This window comes from Rhea americana, unplaced genomic scaffold (genome assembly GCF_003343005.1).
Source record: "Rhea americana isolate MKP2758 unplaced genomic scaffold, rheAme1 scaffold_412, whole genome shotgun sequence".
Classification (NCBI taxonomy): Eukaryota; Metazoa; Chordata; class Aves; order Rheiformes; family Rheidae; genus Rhea; species Rhea americana.
This window is the reverse complement of record NW_028186549.1, coordinates 88140-105784: the sequence shown is the minus strand read 5'-3', so window position 1 is coordinate 105784 and position 17645 is coordinate 88140. Positions and strand designations below refer to the sequence as shown.

General features: G+C 49.7%; 1 protein-coding gene across 2 annotated transcripts in view; it reads right to left on the bottom strand.

Annotated features, from left to right (window-relative positions):
- Nucleotides 1–17645, bottom strand: part of LINGO3 (leucine rich repeat and Ig domain containing 3) — a 50748-nt gene that overhangs the window by 16430 nt on the left and 16673 nt on the right. For both annotated transcript variants that reach the window (XM_085314825.1, XM_085314824.1), the window contains exon 2: nt 10415–10509. The gene's annotated coding sequence lies outside the window, so the exon portion shown is untranslated. The remainder of the gene's footprint in view (nt 1–10414; nt 10510–17645) is intronic.

Genomic DNA, 17645 nt, shown 5'->3' with positions numbered 1-17645 from the left:
GGGGATTTGAATTGTTTTCTTTTTCCCCCAGCTGATGCCACCAAGGGCCCTGTTTGCGGGGGAGGCGAAAGGAAGGTGAGGGAAAACCCTGAGGCGGAGGCGGGGCAGGGCCGAGCCACCGGCGTTGCCTAGCAACCGGCGGGGTAGGGGTGGGGGGGCCACAGGGACCGGCCTGTGGGGGCTTGGGGGAGCCTGTGGGGCCTGGCGTTGTGGGGCCTGGCGTTGTGGGGCTGCGGGGGCCAGCACTGTGGGGTCGCGGCTGCGGGGCCTTGGGGCTACGGGGAGCAGGGCCACAGGACCCTGCCGCCCTTGGCCGAGCAGAGACTTGGCAGTGCTGCGCACTATAGGGTGTCTACGGGCTCCAGGCCCATCTGCAGCCAGCCCAGAGRCTCTTCTTCAGAAAGGGCTCAGATGAAACCCTGCAAACTGAAACATGCTGGGAGTGTTCCCCCCAGGCGACGTGTTTCTGTCCTGCCGTTTGAAGTCTTTGCTGCAGCCTCCCTTTAAAGGGGTGAATGGGGATGGCTAAGGCAYGCCTGCAGGCTGCGACAGAGCAGATGTTACGGCAGGAGGCTTTATCACACCAAGATATTAATGTGAATGTGGCTGATTCCAGGTCAGRGGAGCGCCTCTGCTTCTGCAAAGTGAATGGGATTAGCAAATCCAGAGAGGGAAGCACGTGGGAGATCCCAGGGATCAGAGCAGGACACATGCAGCCCTACCCAGATGGACAGCGAGGATGGATGCCTCCCCAGGCACCTGCACACCTGGTACGCGACCGCAGCGGAGCGCAGTGCTGCCTGCAGCATAGGGCAGCTCCTGACAGCTCACCATGATCGCGAGACAGACAATAAATTGACAGCCCCGGGGAAGCTCTAATGTTCTGATCGTAGAGGACATCCTGGCTCCAATAATCACCACTATTACTAAGGAGGGAGAGGGCAACTAATGCCCAGTACTTGGCACAGCAGCAGAGGTAAAGGGATCCTTGAGAGGTGCAGGCTTACAAGGTGGTTGATGACCATCTCACAGGAAAAGGACTCACCTAAAGGCCTGTTTCTACCTGGGCCCTGCGCAGAATTGCTGTTTGGATCACAGCAAGATCCAAGAGGAAGAGAGCATGTAGAGAGCAATTAAAAAACCTGCCAGCATCCCCCAAATCTCCATTAATAAGGCAACAGAGACAAGCCAGAAGGGACCAAGGCACAACAACCTCCAACACACTTATCTCTTACCCCTAAACTCCCCCTTTATTCAAGGGCATCAGAGGAGSAGTCTACCTGCCAAAGAAATAGTTGTACCCAACAAGCATGTGATGTCCCAAGAGCCCAAGGTTAAACAGGCAGGGAAAGAAACACTCAGCTCTGAGATGGGGAGCTGAAGGGGGCAGCCACATGAGCCTTCCCCAGCTCCAGGAATGCCACTGTGAAGCCTAGAGGCAAGATAGACATGTCATGTTGCACCTCTTTCTGCTCCATCCCTAGCCAGGCATGACTCCTCTGCTCCTGCTTGGGGCTGAGTGTGGAGCAGAGCCACACGTTCAAAGAAGCACTGGCACGAATCCATAGCTCTGCACTGAAGGTGAAGATGCACATGAAGAAGGATTAACAAGACACCTCATGTTCCTACTAAAGCTCTCTGTGCCCACATTAAACCTGCTGTGAGAGAGCAACATGGTATGCTTTGATAGAAGGATTAGAAGGTTTTGCTGCTGCTCTTGGGAGCGCCCCTTCTGAGCTGCTTTGTTGTGTGGTGCTGARGCTCCTGTGCAAAAGGCAGTGAGTAACTCTACACCTCCTGCACACCTCCGCTCCCTTTCTCTGCTACCACAGAGCTCTGCTCTCTCTGCTTTCTGGGATGCCAGCTCCTTGCTGTGGAAGAGTTTAAACTCAGACTGGACTTTGATGTAGATGCAGAGGAGCAGGATGTTGCGGAAGCATCCTGCTTCTCTCCATCTGCCCYTGTAGTCTCTCCCTACCTATTAGATTCCCAAATCCAACTCCTTCTTCCTTCCTCACCACTGCAGCAGAGGGGGCCATGCTTTGCATGTAGCCATTAACACCCCCAAAACAGGCCTCAGCTTTGCAAGGACACTAAGATTTGCAACTGCCTCATGCACCGCATTGCATGGCAAACTGCTGTCACTCCACAACCTGCTGCAGTGTTCCATGGAAGCCCTGGATCTGGTTCAAGGTCTCAGCCTGCCTTCAAGCCTCTACTCCAAACCCCTCAGAGCCTTTCCCACTCCATGGAGAAGAAGTTTCRTCTTTCCAAGCGCCCAGCAAATACCTCTCCACCGGCTGTAACATGGCCTTCATGGTCAGAAACCAAACCAGTCCCAAACTCGACCCCATCCCACAGAACAGCTTCCTGCAGGGAGGAAATGTAGAGATAGTACTGGCACTGCTTTGAAGTATGTTAGCAATGCCATCTCACTGAATGCGTGTAGCACAAGAGCCTCAAGCACTGTGGGTAAAGACTGCACCAGATAAACTCTAACCATAGTTTTTCAGCAGTCAGCAGCACCCTACTTGCTTCTAAAGGGAGCCTCTGCCTCTCTCCCCTGTTATGCCCTATGTTCTAGCTCCTATCTAATGCCAGTGTTACACTGATAATTCACACCAACATCCACTCCCCCTACAGCACAGACAGCCTCACACGAATTCATAGAAGATTTTTTTAAAATAAGATACTGTATTGCAGGACTAGAAAAATGTTAATTTTCCATGCACTTTCTACATGTCTTCATGCACTGTCTACAGTTTCCTGGTCATGCTCTGTTCTTAATTAAGTGCCCTAGGAATCCATGTGCAGTCTCCTAACATTGGTGATAGAATGAGGTAGGAGACAACATGCACAGCTATGGACAATAACCTATTTACTGCCTGTGATGTGACTGCTGAGTGTTAAACTGAGCCTCCTAGCCCTCCTGCAGCCTCTAGTTTTGGGCATAGTGTTTGCAAATGTTTGCTGCTGCTCTGTCTAAACGCACCTCATTCTAACCACATAGACAAGGCCATCTCTCCTGCTCCACTACCTGACATCTTTCCTTTCTTTGCTATGTGACTGGCAGAGCTCCGAGTAGGAACAGATTTCACCTGATCAGGGCAGCAAAAACAACACAGCTTATGCTGGGGAGTGGAGGATATTAAATCAGAGCTGAGACATAAATAAAAAGACAGAAAACTCAGAGGGTCAAAAGAAGCCAGTGATTTTCCCTGTGTGTCATTCCGACGAGACTACAGTGATCAGGCAATTAGCAAACCATGCATGAGAATAATCCAGCTGAAGCAGAGAGAGGGAGAGCACTAGGGGTGGAAAGAAAGAAAATCAATCACCAAATCTAATGGAGAATTATCTAACAGAGAATTATTCCTAATCCCATCAGAATCTAGCTGGGAAACAAATTCTCCTGTCTCTGCCACTCTCTGTGCATCCAGAAGTTGTTTTTTCTAGGTCATTTCATTTGCAGGCTGTTTGCCTGCACAGTAGAAAGAGAGCTTGGGCAGGTGGGATGTTGAAGGGAAGGGCTGAACGAGCAAAAGGGGAAAACCAAAGCAGAGAGGCACAAATGGCCATGATAGACTAAGGGGTGACCTCAAGAGCTGCATGCCTCTGCCCTCCTCATGAGGGAGGCCATGGCTGCTGCTCAACAGACAGCCTTGCACGTGCTAACACCCATGTGCCCAAATGTGAGAGGCCCCAGGGAAGAGGGAGCATGCTAGCTGGCAGAAGAGGCAGCCTGTGGGCTGGAGGAGCCCTTTTGGCCAGGCCTGGGAGCCTTCCCATCCATGTCTCTTGACGTGCATTTGTCACGTGGCACCTACACATCCCTGTGTTTTGAATGCCTCCAAAAATGGCTCTACAGCCTGTCACAGCACTGCTGCGGTATGTGTCTTGGTGACCCAGAGCGGACTTGTACGGATGAGACCTGCAGCTCAAGAGAGCCAGAGGCTCCTGCCCTGAGCTCCTGGATTCTCCTCTGGACTTGCCCAGTGGAGGCACCGTCTCGGTTTCCGCAGAAGCCAAACAGACCTAACATCATTGCCTACTTTTGCAAAGGATTTTCTGCTAACTTATCTGATAAAAGCACATGAAGACCTTCGTGATTCTTGGAGGAAAATCATTACACAGGTGCACAGCATCTGAGGACTGCTCTGGCAGTAAGGTCAGATGGCATCACACCTCCTTTGGTTGCACTGTTTCTACAGCTTCTGTCTTCCTTGACACTTTTTCCTTCTCCTTTCTCACTTCTCTCTGCCATCTCATCTGGCTAGGAGATTTGTTTGGGCAAAAGCTCCCGTAAGATTTAAAAGAGCTGCCCACCCCACCTAGCTACTTACCCTCTCCTGCTTTCCTTCATCCTCCCAGGCCAGGACCACCTGGCGACCTTTAGAGCAAACTCCAAAACATTTCTTAATCCCTCCTCAGTGGTAGTCATCAAAGGTGTCAGACAAGCTCTGTATTACAGGTTCTTCTAAGTGCCTGCTGCACATCATCAGGAAGTGCTCCAACAATTCGGTTCACACATGCACCAGCCTGTTCTTAAAATGCTACAGCCTAGCAGAATAGCTTGGTAAATGCCCAAAAAGGGGGTTATGGCTGGAGTTTACCAGGACACTAGGTGGGTGAACACCCCAGCCATAATTACATGCTGCTTCACAACATGAGAAACAGCTCAGCAGTACATCACTGGCTGGCAAACAACTTATGTTCTGGATACTCTCACTTAACACGCGAGACGCCTGTGCCAAACAAATGAAATCACAACGCACTTGAAACTGCTCAAATAGAGGCACATTTTATTAACAACTTACAGAAATAAGGAGAGAAAGCATGAAATCAGAGATGACTGTATGAGGAGACAAGCTCCTTCTGGGTCACTGCAAAAAATGCCCCTAAGCAGGACTTAAAGGGACTGTTTAAAAAACATGAAAACCTTATATAGTAGTGAGTTATTTTGGTGACTGACAGCTGCAGCATCTTATGACTCTCCCCTTGCTCAACAGCCCAAGGTCTAGGGGCCAGCCAAGATGATGCTAGAGCAGCAAGATTGCACAAGCCTTCAACAGAGCCAGGTTTTACACTTTCCACCTAGCAAAACCCATGACCAATGTACTCGACAGGCACAACTACACAGGACGCTCCACTTCCCTTTCACATGGAAACTCCTAGCCCTCACGACTGCTGAGAAAACCCCAAAACAAGGATTCCCTAATGAGCTAAGAAACCAAGGAAGCAATTCAAAACACTGCTTATTTTTAGAGATAGCCTCATGATTCTTGAGCATGTGGATGAGGCAATACTGTGCAGGGAGCCACAGATTGGCAGCAATCTCCTTCTCTTCTTGATAGACATTATGTCTGAATCTCTATCTCCACAAGATGCTCCCATGAGAGAAGACATTTAGATACAACCACAACTTACAAATTTCAGAAAGGTCAATGCATGTACTAGAGAATGAAGCACAGAACCTATTGATACGCAACAGGGGCTTTGGGGAGGTAGTTAATATTCCATGAGCATCTTTATTTCTTTACCAAGGTGAATAACAGCTCTAAAATGATTGCTGGGGAATGGGGAGCCGAAAAGGTAGGTGCTATACTCGGATTTCAATTCAAGGAATTAGACTAAACCATCTTTTTCTCTATCCAGAACTGAATCTGAACTGTTACTGTGAAATATTGGCTGAGAACAAACCTGACTTGAATCTGAACAACTTCAGTAACTGCCAGACCACACTGGAACTATGATATTGCTGACTTTGACTTTCTGCCATCAACTGTGCCCAAAAATGCCTTGTTGCAAGGAAGCAATTCTGCTAGCATGTAGCAGCAAACATTCAAATTGAATTTGGTTTTAAGTAGTGGAAGTTTTAATTGCACAAACAGGGTTCACATTTTTCTTTCTTTATTTTATTTTTTTTTAATTTTTTTTTGCAAATACACAGAAGATTAAAAGATGCAGCTGGATCCCACAGCCAAAGCCAACCAAAATAATGCCCATGCTGACCTCGGCAGAGCAGAAAGCAAAGGCAGGCCCCTTAAGATGTTCTCCCAGATGCACAGCCAGATCTTAATTTTTGGGGACTGCCAGCAAGCGCAGCACAGTGAAAACTTTTAATTTCTGAAGGCATGTTGCCATGTCAGGCTGGATCCTGGTATGTATGATGGGGCTCTTCCTGGATCATTTGTCAAAAAATTTACACCCCTTAGCTTTCTGTCACAGGTATTGTCTGCTGGCTATATCCCCGTTGGCATTCTGGTATCCTTGTCCATTAGCACTCATCATGTTAGAAAAGGAAATGAAATGCTGTGAAGATTCAGGAATGAGTTCAGAGGGCAGCTGGAGTCTAGGAGACTCTATCTGTAAAACTTTCACCTTCCTTCTCTTTCACCAATTTGCAAATTACAGCCTCAGTAGGTCTGGGATTCACCCAGTTATACCTCCTGCTACCCCATCTGCACGGAATCAGGGTCCCAATGTTTGGCCATGCTCAGATTTCTTCCCTCCTCACACTGCTTCAGGCCTACTGCCCTTATATAGCGTAATCTGACCAAGGACCGGGAGCAGGGACGGGGAATCTGAGCCCCCCGGGAAACATCCTCCTGGCATCTGTCATTTTTTACAGCCCCCCTCCACAACGTTGCTGAGAGATTTACAAAACACAAACCCATAACAGCTCTGGCAAGTGCAGACACGACAGTGAGGCATGCACGTATCCTGGCTACAAGCATCATGTCTTGGAAAATAGGGATACGCTCTTGGCACCAGCTCCTGCCCCCACAGAGACACAAATAAAGATCAGTAAATCAAAGAGGGGAAATATGCCCTTCTTCTGTAGCTACTTCTCTTCCCTGTCTTCTTGAAAGTGAAGTCTCTTTGCTTGATTGTCTCTTATCTCCCTCTCATCATCTGGCTGGGGTCTTCAGACAGCTTTGATTGGCATTGACTCTCTTCTCCAAACTGCTCAGCCCTCCTCTTGCTCTCCCCCTCCATTTTGGGCCCATACGTTAGTATCTCAGCTCCATTCAGTCTCCCGAGCAAGGCTTCTGCCAGCCTCCCAGGGCTACTTCTGCATGGAGGGGAATTGGTCCCATGATGGGAGACTGCTACAGAAGGTCCCTGATGGGGAATCTACCAAAGGCAACATCTACCAAACATGGCTGTGCACGGGGAAATGGCCCAGCTTTCCTCAGTGTGTCATGCTTCACCAGAGCCATGTGGAATAGGATGGACAGAACACAGCGGACCCCTGTGAAGCAGGACATCCCACACTGCCCCATCCCTGGCTGACTGCAGGCTCTGCTGGGACACCTCCCATGCTCGGAGCATCTATTTCCCACAGAAACATCACCTGAAATGGCACCCAGCTCCTCTTGCCCAGAGAGGGGTCCTTGTGCCTTCACTCCTCACCCGGGAGCGCGCTGCAGGCAGCTCCATAATAAACGAAATACAGGAGTAGGATGATTAATAATCATAACAGAAAAGCATACGCTGTAATTATCCACCTTTCAGAAAGCTGATTAATGACACTGCTTGGGGGTGTGCAGAGCACTCGGGCTGGTGCACAAATCTACTCTTGCCTTCCTGGCCTGAAATAGATAGGCCCTGAGTTCATCCCAGCAGGAGAAATGAGAGCCAGGCCCGGGTCTGGCCAGCAGCATCCAGGCAACTCCTGTCTTGTTACTTCAGAATCAGTGGATTTTGCAGCAGCCTGAGTCAAAGTTGCTTCTCCACAGGCTGTTGCTCCCCCAAGGATACTGTTCCTGAGTGCACAGCCCCACGGGGAGCTAGTGACCATGGGCATGGGAGTGCTGGGGTGCTCAGCATGTCAGAAAGCTTGGCTTCCTGTCAGCCCCACTGCTTGGACCTTGGCTGCTGGAAATGGAGGGTGTAAGGGTGAGGAGGGAGTGGGAAGCAAGAGGGAAGGGCCCTGTGCAGCAATGGCAGAGGGTCAGGAAAAGGCAGGCTCTTGCTCCTTGCATGCCACTGGCAGCCAGGCACTACTGAGGCACTCTGGTCAGGAGGGACACATCATTCCGGAGGGTTTAATTTGATAGGATGGCTGGATTCACGGGTAGGATGAACAGACTGACAGGCCAGACTGACAGACAGATGTCTGTTCTGAGGACAGTGTGGGAGAGAGAGACATGAATGGGAAACAGCCCTGCCCCAGCAGGACTGCTCTGCTTTTTGGAGCCTAACAAGCTTGTAGGTCTGAGACCAAACCTCTTGGAGAAGAGGGGCACAGAGGGATGAATGCCAAAGATCTCATGCCTCCAGTCTGCTGGAAAAACCTACTCTGAGCAGTAATCCTGGGTGAGGGGCAAGTGGAGTGACAGCCTTCCTGAGATGGCCCTCTCTGTGCCTTTCAGCTCCGCTCAGCATCAATCCAGGGTTGAATGCATTTTTTTAAGACCTGTCTACAGCTGTTGCTTCTAAAATTTTATTGCCATCCCAATTATGATCATGCGAGCAGCCAGCAAAGAAAGCAAAATGCCATTACAGGGTGAAATAGTGCTTGACATTGCATTTTATACCCTCGTCCTGCCAAGCAGGAGACCAAACTACCTCTGCTTTAATGAGTCACTGAGAGGGGAGGAAGACTGGAGATGTCTTTGCAGCATCGAGTACTATGGAGAGCAGATCCAAAATCCACCATATCCAGGCAGCAAAACCTCTGCAAAGCACCTGCCAGCATCCCTAAAACTGTCTCCATGTCTGGGGGAACTGTATAAGAGGCAAAATGGCAGGATCTGGAGCTGCACCTAGCCATGCTCTGAGCGTGTTGGCTCCCTAGCCAGTTCTCAGAGCATGGGAAGCTGCTCARGTTTTAGCCTTGCAGCCCTTGAGAGACTTCAGCTGCGCCAAACCCATGTTTCCTCAGGACTGGAAACGTCTTCATGGAGTAATATTTGGAGCAAGACACGCTGGCATCAGGCATCAGATCTACAGCTTTGGGGCATCAGCTGTGGCTGTGGGATCAGGAGAGCATCTCCCTAGCCATATGTATTCCTGGAGAAGCTCCCAGAAGGCAGAAACCTCTGTGTGAGGAAGCAGAGCTGGATTCGGGAGGGGATGGAGAAAGGACAGAGCCCAGGTGATGCTCAGGGCTATGGAATGAGCATGGCTGGTAGCRGGATTACAGCTCTCAGAGCCCATCTAGAGCAGTGCCCAACGTCAGGCAGGCTTGTTTGCCTCATTCTGCASCTGGGCAGCAATTGTATCCCAGACCTTTCACGGAGGATCAGCTGCTGTCGGATGCAGCACCCAGGTGTAAATGCTCAACACGAGGCTGCAGGTTGTCACCTTGCTCTTGGTGGCTGCATGCCAGGAGTGGTGCTGCCGCGGGCCACCCTCCCTTGCTGGGCTCAGGCACGGCCCTGCTCCATGAGACTGTATCATTTAACTCCCAGGCTGGCATCTTGACAACACAGAAAGGGCAAAGCCTCCAGAGTTCTGCCTTCACTTCTGCCCTTTCCCAGGACTATGTGGGATCAGCTGCTGGAATCCCAAATCCCCATCCGCCTCTGTGAAACCTGTTCGTACAGCTCAGCTCCAGACAGAGCTCTTCGGAGCAATCCCTCGTCCAAGGTGCCTGAATGTCCGCCCAGGGTGATTAAAGCTGAGGTCCCTGCTCCTGTCTGTCCAGCAACCTCAAAACAATTACCAGATCTGAACATCTGTAACAGCCTCGAGCTTAGCATCGAATCATCACTCAAGTTGCTTCATGCTCAATTTGGGGATGTGGCAATGGCAAGAGATTTCTCGGCCGTTATGTGGAATAAACCTCACGGTGCCAGACTTAGCGGTACAGAGCTCTTACAGCTGCAAAGAAGAGGGCAGAGGGAGAGGAGAGAGCTAATGTCACAAAGCAGAGATGGTAATGAGCTAGAAGTGAGCTGGATTTCATGCACCCCAGCATCAAAGGCTCCTGAGATGCTGGGTTTCACCCCAGGTTGTTAGAGGACCAAACGCCAAACTTGCACTGATCCTGAACTCATACGATTTTTGCACATGGCTCTTTTCGACTTCCCTGCTTGAGGGGAACTGGAGAGGCAGTTGCCTCCCTGCTTCTTGATCTCAGCCTGCCCTGAGTGCTACCCTCCTCTTGAAGAAGACCAGTGTGGCAGCCGAAGGGGCAGGTTTACTGCTGTAAACCTGCCTGCAGACGCTCTCTGCTCTTCCTGCTCTGCAGAACAGGGCATGGATGGACGTACAGGATTTTGTCTATCAAATGGCGCCCAAACTCCCTCTTCTGTGCTTATCCCCCTTGTCCCCTGCGCCCCTCCGCTGGGGTTCGCCACTGGCAAGGATGCTCAGTTCACCCTCTCCAGGTCCTGCAAAGCCACCTGGTGTGGGCAGGAGCCCCCACTTCAGCACCTCGCTCCGAGCCCCGGCGAGCACTCACCGTTCTGCAGGTCCGGCTCMGCATTGGCATTTGGCTCTGCTGTGGCATTCGAGGCTGGGGAGGTTTAAATGGCAAAGTGTCCGGCCATAGCTCGTCTGGACAAAACAGCACAAGGAAAAGACTGTAAATTACCTTTACAGACCACAGGGTCCAGCATAAAGATCCTGAAAAAATGCCACTGAGCCCAAGGTCATGGTGCACAGCCACGGACAGGCGACGGTCCAGCGAGAGGAAGCAGTCTTAGCCTCACTTCAGTCTGACGTGTGATCTGAACACCGCAAGTCTCCTAATTTATATAGCACTTTGCACCCTGAAGGATCCCCTTACACACAGGACAGTGCCTGAACCCAGCACTGAAGGCAGCCAGCTCTGGGGTGGAGCAAAGGAGCGTGCAGCAATGTTGGCCAGGAATCACGTGCAGGGATTTCAGCAGGCCATRGCACCTACAGGATGGATGCCTCCTGACTGCTTTTCAGGAGTCCTCTCATTCAGGGGTTTGCCTCAGCCGGTGTTTGGATTCGATCCCGACTTTGCAAGCAAAAGTGCTGTTGGCACAACGCCCTCCCCCCCATCCCATGTTCCTGTCAAGGGGACCTAGGGGGTATTTTCTGGGATTCAAGAGAAGCATTTCCAAAGACTGCAGGACATGAATGTTCAAGTGAACATTTTTGCTGCAGCTTTGCTAAAGCATTTTGAACTCTAGATCAGACTAAAGCTTAATTTGCCTGCAACAAAGAGAGAGGGAATTTTAATTGCTCCCTTTTCTTGGCTGGGGAATACAGCTCATGTTGGTGAATAGACAATAATTAGTCTAAGGTCCTGTTTTGGCTACACCTGCACAGAGATATTACAGATCAGGAGCTGGTATGACCTTTCATTTGGTGAACTGAAGCTGAGGAAGTTGCAACCTTCCTCCAATGTGCAGGGCTGGAGGCACCTGAGCTTGGGCGCCAACTCGTCTCTCCCCCCTGTATCTGCCCTGTCCCATCTGCCACAGGCTGCCCAAGGGCAGAAACAACTGGTGAGGTTAATTCCCTCCTAAGAGAAGGCTTGAGGAGCCTTAGTCAAAGAAGCTTTCCCCAGGGATTTGCAGCAGAATGACGGAGGAATGAAGACCCAGCTCTGAAGTGGCAGTCAGCCCCAGGAGCATGTGGCTCAAACCCCGTTAGCACTAACAGGAGACATCTCYGCTGAGCCTGGGGAGCAAAGATCTGGACCTCAGTATGGTGGTGTCTTCCCGCATGGCCAGTGCATCCTCCCAAGGCTACCCTGGCCTCTCCCAGGAGCCTTGTCTCCATTAGGAGATGACRTAAAGAAAGGACAAGAGGTCACCTTCCGGGGTCCATCTGGTCCCTAAAGAAACAACACACTCTACAGCACTCCAGCCAACCTAGCATCACTTGAAAAAGTCATTGCTACCCACAGAGCAAAAGATGGAGGGTTTCCTCTAAATTCAGGCTGGCTTAACGCTCGGCATGAACACTAAGGCAGAAGGTGATGGCCAGAGCTCAGCTGTGGGGACAGAAGTCCCTGGCTATGCCTCCCCATGTGCACAAACCTTTTAAAGTCTCCCCTCTCCTGGCCATTTCTTTTCAGGGGGTTCACACACTTTTCCCTGCCATGGCTTGTGCTCTGGTGGGGGGATTTGTGATGCGGGAGCTCTGTAAGCGAAGGCCAGCGGATGCCAGCTCCTGTGATGCCAGGAGCTCCTGCACAGCTGGGAGCTGGGCAAAGGCAACTGGTTTCCTCCCGCAGCGCAAGGTATTGCAGCACAGCCTGTTCCTACTGCCTGCCTCCACATCACAGCTCTGCTACCCACCTGAAAACTGTCTCTCGCACATCTCACTCAAGCACTTTCTCCCAAAACAATGAACTGGAGGTGGCAGCCAGTCCACACCCCCTAATCATTGCTGCTGCAAGCTGCAATGTTCTCTGGGAGTCGTGACATCCAACTTCTCCCCAGTGTGGGCTGCGCTTGCACCACCGCCTGGGGGACTTGCTCCCTCTCCAAAACCATGCGACCAGGGGCAGAAAATCATTGGGGCAGGGCAGAGAGCCCAAGGTAGCACTTCCCAACCTCTGGCTAAAGGATGCCAGCAAGGCAAAGTGGCCATGCTGCTGTCTTAAATGATCCCCACGGAGCTACACAGGATGAACCTGGCTTGGATAGTGTGTGCCACAGGGTGAGATACTACTTGCAGATAATCCCAGCTCACTTCTTGCACCAGAAGACCTTCTTGCCTGTCTCTGCTTGGAGAACCCTGACTATTCCTTGGGAGGACAAACACACATGCTTTCCAGCTGTCCCTCTGCTATAATACCACAATATTGCCACTTACACACTCAACAGTTTACCACATCCTCCCCAAGGGTTACCATTTTGCAGTCAATGGCATGGACACATATGCATAAAATTCAGCTTGTGCTTTGCAGAATAGGACCTTCTCTCTAGCAGGCATACAATCCAACAGAGATTAGCTAGCAAAAAGAACCCCCCAAAATAAACAAACAAAATAAAGGAACAGGATTGAAATTCCCCCATGTTCAGTAATAATGGCAAATAAAACCTTCTGCCATGGGCTTGCCAGAGTTGGCTGTTCAAGGAGCATGTGGAGGTACAAGGAATTGAGTCCCTGGGCCCTCCTTCCCCACATGAGGAGCACTCAGTTCCTCTCCAAGCGTCCTGAGACAACTGGAGCCACTGGCAGTGATGGGAAATTAAAGACAGGGAGCACTTCTGAGCCTCCATTGTGGCTTGGGTAGAAACATTTAAAAAATCCAGTGTAGATCCTACCCAAAATCTCATCTAATTTAGAGCTGAAAAACATAAAGGGGCATTGGCTTGGCAACATCCAAATGCAGAATGCTGCAGCATGGGAAGCTGACACATGAACATGCCTGCAAATGATTCATAACAGTAAATTCAAAAGAAGACCCAGTACTTAAAATAAAGATACCAGTTATCCAAAGCAACCCCTGCTTGGAGGCAAATGACCCAGAAACACCCTGGCTTGCCTCACAGTTTGCAATGCTAACAGTAACTACGATATGATGCAATACAGCAAGGATTTTGTCTAGAGAATTAAGTCAGTGTATGTAATTCGAGGGATTAGAGCCTTTACAGTGTTGATGCATAAATACCTGTTTCAGCTACACACTGCTGGTAGCTGCAAAACAGGTGGAGCTTTGGTAATGCCTAAATGATGTGACAATTGGGAGGGAAGATGTATTTGTTTTACATYGTCGCAACGTACGCGGTACATCTCACACTCCAGCGTCTTTGTGCATTGTAGTAGGAAGTCAGGATGGGGGAGGCATCTGCTGAAAACCTTCAGAGGCATTTCCATGAGAAAGTTGAGTATAACTGTGACAGAGCAGCTCAGCTTGGTCTTTGTGAAAGCCAGCCTGGCTCAGGCTATTGGGGATGGATAATGCAAAATGAGATATGAATCCCAGCAAGCTGGACGTGCCCATATATTTATTACAGTTCTGAAACCAAATTGTAGTAAACCCAGCAGTTATCAAAAAAATACTCCACTCCCTGCTCTTACCAGCACTTTATGCTCTCTTTGCAGACTGTAAATTCTTCCATGCAATGACTTTGCCTCCAGACCTGTCTGCAACAAGCTGGCCACGTCGTCGCAGGGCTAGCATTGCATTTATGCTCACTTTATGGCGAACACCTGGTGTTGGCACATTAAATCTCTGCAATTGTTATTTGAACCTATCATTCCCATACATCTGAATGATTAGGGTCTCAACTGATGTTCTTGGCATTTATTTTTGGTAACTCTTACATCACTTAGCAACCTCAATTTCAGGTTACTTTTTTTTTTTTTTTGTCTGTGGAGGCATTTTATTTTGAACTACTTGTGCAATGGGACCTACAAGCATGCTAATAAAGTGGATTAAAAGTGTCTTTTGGTTCCCATGTACCAAACTTGAAATCTCTTCCTGAAACTCCTTGTTTTTGTAATATCAGAGCACATTTCACTGTCTAGCTTTTATGCTCTTAAATTTGCATTTTAACTCTTTTCTTAAGCAATTCGCCCAAGGCCATGCAGATTGCTGGTGGAAGAACAGTGAACTGGATAGCTTCTCTCTGGCTAATACGTGGGATCAGCTTTTCTGCTGAGAAAGAAGGCTAAAGTGCAAATTCTGAGCCTGAGATCATCTTGAAGAAGAAATTATGCAGCCTATCTCAAAGCCAAAGGACAAAAAAGACCCAGTTGTCTTTTGAAATTAACAGAGATATTTTTGCCTTTTAGAAGACCAGATCATGACGTCCCACTCTATGATAGTGCCTTGCAATTTCTTCCTATTTCTGGGTTGAGGTCTTCTTGGGAAGGAACATCTCTTGAGACACGCATACAGCATCAGCCAGAGCCTGGAGTCAAGGAAGACAGCAAATCTGCAGCTAATACCCCAAAGTAACAAGTCCACAGCTCTCTGGCAACCCAGGAGTCTCATCACACTATGCACACACTGCTGCTTGCAGCTGGAGGACAAACYGAATTGCTTCCAGCAGCATGGCCCCACTGCTAAAACATGAGGACCCGCTAGCTGCCACCAGTATGGCCCTGAGACTGACCTCAAATTGCTTTCATCACATCCATCATGAAGTGGCAGCACTGTAGCCTCGTGATCTGGGATAAAGTAGCTTGTAGCAGTAAGCCAGAGTCTTTCGCTTGTTAGTGTAATCACTGTCAAAGTTCCTAGCTGGCCAGGATTCTGACTGACCTTTTAGTTATGGAAACATGAACAACCAAAATTACTTGTTAACATGAAGGGGTTGTCATGGGATGTTCATCTGAACAACTTCAGCACATTCATGGAGCAATACACTGCAGACATGTTGGAGGTATCGGTCACGGCCATCACAGTTAGGGAAAGATGTCCAGCAACTCCCAGGACCATTGACAGAGTTGGCCAATGACACACGTGAAAGAGCCACAACTTGTACCTCAAGCCACCTTTCCTTTCCATGCTGGGCAGAGCAGGCATCTCACTAGCCTCCTAATCCCCCTCCTAGGCAAGAAATATCTCTTCTTCTTTGCGAGTAATTGCAGCAATGTATCTCTCTGCCTTGTTTAATATGTGCCCTGAAAATTATCTCATGCGATTAACACAACAGCCTGCCTGACGTGAGGACCAGCACAGAGCACRCTGCCTATTCCCGGAAGCAGGGAAGAGACCAAAGGTTACCTCTCGGTGTCAGCTGTGTGCACAAGCACACAGATTAATGAAGGCAGATTTTTTTTCTCCTTCATTTGTCATACTTAGTCAATACTCTGGCTTATGGAAAAAGGTCACCATTTAGATCTCGTTTATGTGACTTCATCTTTGGCTTGCAATTGCAGGATCCTGCTCATTTTCCACCCCCTAATTAGCACTCAATTACGGCAGCCCTACTCCACCTCTCGTTGTTGCTTCTCACTGGGGTTTGTAGGTTATGGGTCAAAGTTGCCTCCTGGTGAAAAACTCATTGCCAAAGTTGGCTGATTTCAGCAGCTCCAAATCCCTTCTGGAGAGTCAAGGCGAAAAAGGGATGAGCTCAACATTACGGAGCTAATAGAAAGGCTCCTGCGGCCCTGGAGCAGGTTCCCTGCAGCCTGAAGAGCCTGCTATGAGGATGCTGCTTTGAGCTGAACCCTAGGGAAAYGAGCATGTGTCCTCCATCACTCCAGAGCAGATCTGCAGAGCTAGAAAAGGATAAGAGCTGGAGGTACTGGAAGTGCAACCTTGCCTTGGTCTCCATCTTGGAGATGCGCATTAGACAGCTGACCTGAGATTAACCTGTTTCCTCTGGCAGCATGCAGCGAGCCAGATGGACTTTCCTTCAAATGAGATTTACATAGAAAAATACAAAATAGCTCATTCTGCCTATATTGAAGAGTTGGTGCCCAGCTGTCCAGAGCCCCAGGAAAAATCAAGACTTGGGGATCCTTTGGTAAAAGAGGACATAAAAGCCAAATACGCTCGCAGCTCTTCTTGCACCACAGCACCAAGGCAAAGGTGGGCTTGTGCTGTTCCAGTTGTCCATCACRGCGCACGGTGCAGAACCAGGATCCAGGACTGGCTTTCCCGTCCCTGGCTCCGGCGTGCATGCAGGGTACGGCTCTGGGCAGAGAATTCAGTCCTGCTCACTTCCCTCCTGCTCCTTTTCTCCCACCAAGGGGAAACAAAAACACTCACCTAATCTGAGCTATTACCGCACATATAAAATAGAGTCACCGTAGAGGCTCGGCTGACTGAGCTGGTGATCGGGATTGTGGGCCAGAGCTGTTTTAATTATTCTGCTCACCATATTGCTGTAGGCCTTTACTCCACAAATGTCTGTTATTTGCTGACCCTGCGAGGGGCATCATGAGGATTAAGCGAAATGTTCATAAAGCCTTTTGAAGACGGAAAGTGCAGGATAAAGGCTGGAGGGCTGGCAGACGGCAGAAAAGGGTAGGGAGAAACGGAAGTCATTAAGGATTATATTCTGTGCTTGAATTATCAGGCTCAGAGGTGGTCAAGAAACTCTGGAAACACAAGCCCAGGACACTGCAATGCCTGGGACTCCCTCCCTGCTCCTCAAATCCATGCCTCCGGCAGAACCGACACCAGGCACCCGCTCGCCCTGTTCCCCCCAGCAGCGATGCTCACCGGGGCTTCGCTGGCCCCGACCTGGCTCCTCTCGACTGCCGCTGCTGCCTGCTCCTGCCACCCTGTCCGTGCCCAGCATGCGCCTTGCATGCTGCTCCCAATCCAGCTGGATCCAGTTTGATTTAACGCCCTGGGTCAATTCTCCATCTTGCGGCAGGAAAGCCTTTTTTGCCAGTGTAGTTTATTTTACAATAATTCTGGCCTGCCCTTGGACTCCATTTTACAATCAAATGTCCTCTTTTACAGGCTTCCACAGGCTAAGGTTAGTTGGCCTAGCAGTTCACAGGCTACCAATCTCCACTTTAAATTATTTTAGCCCGCAAATTTACTCTTGTATCTGCCCAGCTGTATTTTATGCTGTCAAGTAGGTCTTGCTCTGCCCAGATGCAGAGCACATTTTGGCTTTTGAACTCTACAGGCTTCAAAGATGACTGTAAACCATCTGCGGCCACAGGGGCATCCGCTGATGCAAGCGCAGGTTCCTGCAAGCCCTCGTGGTGTGAATGCCACATGCAGCTGGCCTGGGGCAAGAAGATGCACAGCCCTACAGCCGAAAGGCAGCAATGCTATCAAAACAGCA